Source organism: Oncorhynchus mykiss, chromosome 2 (assembly GCF_013265735.2).
Source record: "Oncorhynchus mykiss isolate Arlee chromosome 2, USDA_OmykA_1.1, whole genome shotgun sequence".
NCBI classification, from domain to species: Eukaryota; Metazoa; Chordata; class Actinopteri; order Salmoniformes; family Salmonidae; genus Oncorhynchus; species Oncorhynchus mykiss.
The window spans coordinates 35,266,691-35,273,462 of NC_048566.1; positions in this window are offsets into that span (position 1 = coordinate 35,266,691).

Consider the following 6,772-nt stretch of genomic DNA (forward strand, 5'->3'; position numbering starts at 1 on the left):
GTCGAGCCCTGCGACAGGAGCCCTCACCTGCCCACTGTCCCAAGGGGCATATCTACTTGCCCTCTGATGTGCGGGACTGTCTCCTCACCTGGGGCCACACATCACCTGTGTCGGGGCACTCGGGTATAGCCCGGACTATCGACAGTCTCTCTGGTACTGGTGGCCCACCTTGGCCTGGGAAGTCCGGGTTTACGTCTCTTCCTGCTCCACCTGCGCACAGAGCAAGACACCTAGACAACTTCCCAATCGCAAACCCCACCCGCTGCCGGTTCCACAATGACCCTGGTCCCCATCTCTCCGTGGACTTTGTCACAGATCTTCCCCCTCAGAAGGACACACCACCATCCTGGTCGTTGTGGACCGGTTTTCCAAAGCCTGTCATTTGATTCTTCTGCCTGGCCTCCCTACGGTCCTGCAAACCACGGAGGCTCTCTTCTCTCACGTCTTCTGGCACTACGGGATCCCGGAGGACATCGTGTCTGACCGTGGTCCTCAGTTCACCTCCCATGTCTGGAAGGCCTTCATGGAATGACTGGGGGTCACGATCAGCCTCACCTCCGGGTACCGTCCCCAATCAAATGGGCAGGTGGAAAGGTTAAATCAGGAACTGGGTACGTACCTTCATAGTTACTGTCAGGACTGGTCGGTGGAGTGGGCTGCGTTTCTGCCAGCGTGTACTGGCACACCAGCCTTCGCTTTGGCTCCCCTTTCTGTCCAGCTCAGGCGTTCGGTGTTGCCGGCCTTCTAAACTAAGCAAAAAAAGAAACGTACTCTCACTGTCAACTGTGCTTATTTTCAGCAAACTTAACTTGTGTAAATATTTGTATGAACATAACAAGATTCAACAACTGATACATAAACTGAACAAGTTCCACAGACATGTGACTAACAGAAATGGAAGAATGTGTCCCTGAATAAATGGGGGTCAAAATCAAAAGTAACAGTCAGTATCTGGTGTGGCCACCAGCAGCATTAAGTACTGCAGTGCATCTCCTCCTCATGGACTGCAACAGATTTGCCAGTTCTTGCTTTGAGATGTTACCCCACTCTTCCACCAAGGCACGTGCAAGTTCCTGGATATTTCGGGGGGGGGGGAATGGCCCTAGCCCTCACCCTCCGATCCAACAGGTTCCAGATGTGCTCAATGGGATTGTGATCCAGGCTCTTCGCTGGCCATGGCAGAACACTGACATTTCTTTTTTGCAGTAAATCACGCACAGAACTGCTGGCAAATGCCCTTTACTCATCAACCCCGGACTTGTCTTGTCATTACACACATCTGGTTCCAATCCCCACTCTATCACTGTGTATATATATATATATATATATATATATATATATATATATATATATACTCCCTCTGCCATTTGTCTTTGTCGGTCATTGTAAATGTTACTTGTTTTCTAGAGAGGAATCTCTCCTATTTCCTGAGTACTTTATATTTTGCACTTTGTGTTCGCCCTGTGCCTTTTCGTTTATGAAGATATATTTTGAGCACAAGAGTGTTTGGGTTTCGTCATGCTTTGATCTATGGTGCTTAAATAAATTCAGAATTTCTTAACCTGCGACTGCCTACTCCTCTCTACACCAGTGACACATTTGTTTTTAGGAGCATATACCCACGTGAGTGATTGAAAGATGAACTGAGGTCCACACTCAGTTCATCCTTGTGGTAATTCACCATAAAGGTGGTTGCCAACAGCCATATAAACTCCAAAGAAGAAAAAGAAGCCTAAAGGAAGGAGGAGAGATGACAGAAACACATTCGGTTTACCGTTTTCTCTGGATTAATTGTCGAAGTAGAGGATTTACTTGTGCATTTCAGGTAAAATAACAACCCAATATTTATAGCTAGCAAGCTAGCTAGCTAAATTGCCATAAATGTTTAATGCTTTTTGACCTGTCCCCAAATTAATATAATTGGTTCAGAGTTTGCTTTGCGTGTCCTGATTGCGTCTGGTGTGGGTGAACAAAATAAATTTGTGCGCAAATGCACGCATGCACGTGGTTTGGTCAGCATGTAAGGCTGAGGCTGCTTTGGCACGCACTATGCTCTTAAACTCTTGATGTTTGCTGTAGTGGCCTGTTAACCATCCTCCTGCCAGTTCTTAACTTTGCAAGGCATGTCTCTTCGCATAGCCCACCACTAAGTATACACTTTTCTTAACCACAACCGAATGCAACCATAAATAATTACTGTGTGAATAAATATCACTGAATGACGAAAGTATTGTAATAAAGTAGGCTATTGCAATTGAAGGCATGAATGAAATTGTTGCTTACTGACACTTCCAAAGTCATCCAGTCATTGTAATACATTTGAAGCAAAAGCATGCGGTCAACTAGACCACAATTTAAGTACCATTTTGATTGGGACAGCGCCATGGCTCTGCTTTGAGACAAGCGTGGGGAATCCTCTTGATAAATCAATAAATGTCAGATTTTTGTTTAACCAGAATCTCCGTTTGGACATTGGGTAGGCTACAATTAGGCTGTGAAAATGGAGTTGAAGTGAGTGCTGCCCATGATCCTCTTGTCTAGTTGGCTCATTTATTACAACATTTCGACATGTTATGTACACTGAACAAAAATATAAATGCAACATGTGGTGTTGAGCTGAAATAAAAGATCCCAGAAATTTTCCATATCCACAAAATGCTTATTTTTCTCCAATTTTGTACGCAAGTTTGTTTACATCCCTGTTAGTGAGTATTTTTTACTTTGACGAGATAATCCATCCACCTGACAGGTGTAGCATATCAAGAAGATGATAAGACAACATCATTACACAGGTGCACCTTTTGCTGGGGATAATAAAAGGCCACTCAAAAATGCACAGTTTTGTCACACAACACAATGTCACAGATGTCTCAAGTTTTGAGGGAGTGTGCAATTGGCATTCTGACTCCAGGAATGTCCACCAGAGCTGTTCCCTACCATAAGCCACCTCCAACATCGTTTCAGAGAATTTGGCAGTACGTCCATACAATGTGTATGGCGTCATGTGGGCGAGCAGTTTGCTGATGTCAACATTGTGAATAGAGTGCCCACGGTGGCGGTGGGGTTATGGTATGGGCAGGCATAAGCTACGGACAACAAACACAATTGCATTTTATCAATGGCAATTTGAATCCACAGAGATACAGTGATGAGATCTTGAGGCCCATAGTCGTGCAATTTATCCGTCGCCATCACCACATGTTTCAGTAAGATAATTCACGGCCCCATGTTGGGGGTCACATTTGCCTGGTTTTATGATCCACGCCACTACTTTATTTTTTGAAGGCATATGTGACCAACAGATGCATATCGGTATTCCCAGTCATATTAAATCCATAGGGCCTAATGAATTTATTTAAATTGACTGATTTTGTTATATGAACTGTAACTCATTAAAACCTTAAACACAACATGCAACAATTTCTATGTGTTCATTACAGTTAGTTTAACAAGTGGATTATTTCGCTCTTCACTCACAGTGTCTTAGTAGCCTAGGCCTACTCCCGACCAAAAGCCTGTGACTTCACTGACACGCATGATAATAAATGTGATTTTGTTTCACTGAATCTCCATCTCCAGGCCTATAGGCTATTTGATTAATTGGTTTCTGGCTGTGCAAATAAGGGGAGGTGGTATAGCTCATCTATTGGTTTGCTCATCTATCACTGATCAGAAACATTTAGTAAGTGTCACGCCCTGGTCTAAGTATTTTGTGTTTTCTTTATTATTTTGGTCAGGCCAGGGTGTGACATGGGTTATTTACTGTGGTGTGTTTTGTCTTGGGGTTTTTGTAGGTCATGGGATTGTGGTTAGTGGGGTTGTCTAGAATAGTCTATGGCTGCCTGGAGTGGTTCTCAATCAGAGGCAGGTGTTTATCGTTGTCTCTGATTGGGAACCATATTTAGGCAGCCATATTCTTTGAGTGTTTCGTGGGTGATTGTTCCTGTCTCAGTGATTGTTTGCACGCACCAGATAAGGCTGTTTAGGTTTTCACGTTACGTTTATTGTTTTGTATTGTTTGTGTTTATCTTTTATTAAAGATGAATCGAAATAACCACGCTGCATTTTGGTCCGCCTCTCCTTCGACGGAAGAAAACCATAACAGTAAGCAATAATGTAGCCCAAATCAAGTGTAGGCCTATTATTTTTGCTCTATCGTGTATAGCAACTCCAAAAGCCTGTGGAGGTTGTGAAATATGAACGAGACTTACATGCTTTTGGAAATAGGATTGCTATTATTTTCTATGAAGGCAAGACCCTACACCTGCTCCCTAGCAAAGCAGAGTGAGGGTAGGAAAGAGCTGAAAAGTGTAATCAAAAAAGCATGGGCTTGGGCACTGTTTGAAACAATCACTTTTTTATATGACAGTGGTTCTACAAATTCCACAAGTTGTGTGGGAAAAATATATGTTGTATTTTATTCTGTTATATTCTATTATATTGTTACTGTAAAATACACTAGGTTTACAAAACATTAGGAACACCTTTCTAATATTGAGTTGCACCCCGTTTTGCCTTCAGAACATCCTCAATTCATCCTCAATTCTTGGACTACAAGGTGTAAGTGGTGACTCCAATACTTCCTACAGTTGTGTCAAGTTGACTGGATGTCCTTTTGGTGGTGGACCATTTTTGATAAACAGTGCAAACTGTTGTGTGAAAACCCCAGCAGTGTTGCAGTTCTTGCCACACTCAAACCAGAGGGAGAAATGGAGAAAGTAAAGAGAGAAAGAGGGAAAGGATATGGTCAGAAATAAGGAGATACACTTCAAGACCATACATGAGGGGAGATGCCCCCGACAGGAGATCCAGGAAGAGAAATGGTGGTTGGAGGATAACGAGGAACAGTTGAAGAAAAAATCGTCTGAGATAGGAAAAAAGAAAGCCTATATAGAAAAAGTGATGGCTGAGAGTAAAAGAGAGAGCTGAGATAGTAAAATAGAGAATATTAAAAGGGAGGCACAAAGTGGGAAATAAGAAAGAACAAAGAAATGATCGAGAGAGATAATGAGACAATCAAGATTGAAATAACTGGAAGCCATTGAACGAGGGAAGACAAAAATGGAATTAGAAAGGAAGGTTTTAAAAGAGACACAGGATCTAGTGAGGAACAAGAAGGGTGGGGGGAAAAGGAGGATACAGAAGGCAAAAAGTAGAATGGCAAGTCTTACAAGAGAAGAGAAGAGAAGAGAGAGAGAGAGAGAGAGAGAGAGAGAGATATTCTGCACAGATTCTGTCAGACCTGGGGCCTGACAGTAAATCTCAGTAAGACAAAAATAATGGTGTTCCAAAAAAGTTCCAGTTGCCAGGACCACAAAAACAAATTCCATCTAGACACCATTGCCCTAGAGCAGGTACTCCCAAACTGGGGTACGCGCAATGCCGCCGGGGGTACACCAAATAAAAAATACATTTGGGTGAGGTTTTTTTCTCGCCTGAGTAGCCTTGTTTCACTGCCAAAAATTAAATTAAACCATCTAGAGTTCAGCGTAATAACAACACAATGTCAAACACAGGTAGCCTAGTCAAATAATTAGCATCCAATCACATTAACTGTTACTCTCTCGCAGGAAACCTTCACTCTTGCGCAGACATTTAGAAACGGAACATGACAATTTGAAAAATAAGCCACAGGGTTTTTTGAGTGAGAATCAAGACGACTTTCGAGTAGTAAGACATGTATAAAAGCAACAGATACCGTTAATAAGAAGGGGCTAGAAGCGTCTTATATGGTGAGCTACCGAGTGGCTAGGACAGGCAAGCCCCATACTATTGTGGAGGACTTAATTCTTCCTGCTGCCGTGGATATGGCTGGGACAATGCTGAGGGAAAAGGCCAAAAAAACTATACAGACAATGTCTTCATCAAACAACACTGTTTCACGACGCATCAGTGACATGGCAGCAGATGTTTTGAAACAATTACTGCTTCGCATACAAGCCAGTGAATTCTATGAGTTACAGCTGGATGAGTCAACAGATGTGGCTGGCCTGGCACAGCTCCTGGTATATGTCCGTTACGTTTATGGGGGGTCAATTAAGGAAGACATCCTCTTCTGAAAACCACTGAAAACCAGGAAAACATGGGAGGATATTTTTAAAGTACTGGAGAACTTTGTGACATCAAATGGACTTTGGTGGTCAAGATGTGTTGGTATCTGTACCGATGGCGCAAAAGCCATGACAGGGAGACATAGTGGATTGGTAAACTGTGTGCAAACAGTTGTCCCCACACCACTTGGGTACACTGCAGCATCCACCGAGAGGCTCTTGCTGCCAAGGGAATGCCTGACAGCTTGAAAGAGGTTTTGGACACTACAGTGAAAATGGTTCACTTTGTTAAAGCAAGGCCCCTGAAGTCTCGTGTATTTTCTGCATTATGCAATGATATGGGTAGCGACCATTTAACACTTTTACAACATACAGAAGTGCGCTGGTTATCAAGGGGCAAAGTATTGACGTGTTTTTTTTACTGACCATAATTTTCACTTGTCTGACCGCTTGCATGATGACGAGTTTCTCACACCTATCTGGGTGATGTTTTTCTCTCCTGAATGATCTGAATCTAGGATTACAGGGACTCTCCGCAACTATATTCAATGTGCGGGACAAAATTAAAGCTATGATTAAGAAGTTGGAGCTCTTTTCTGTCTGCATTAACAAGGACAACACACAGGTCTTTCCATCATTGTATGATTTCTTGTGTGCAAATGAACTCAAGCTTACGGACAATGTCAAATGTATATAGCGAAGCACCAGAGTGAGTTGGGTGC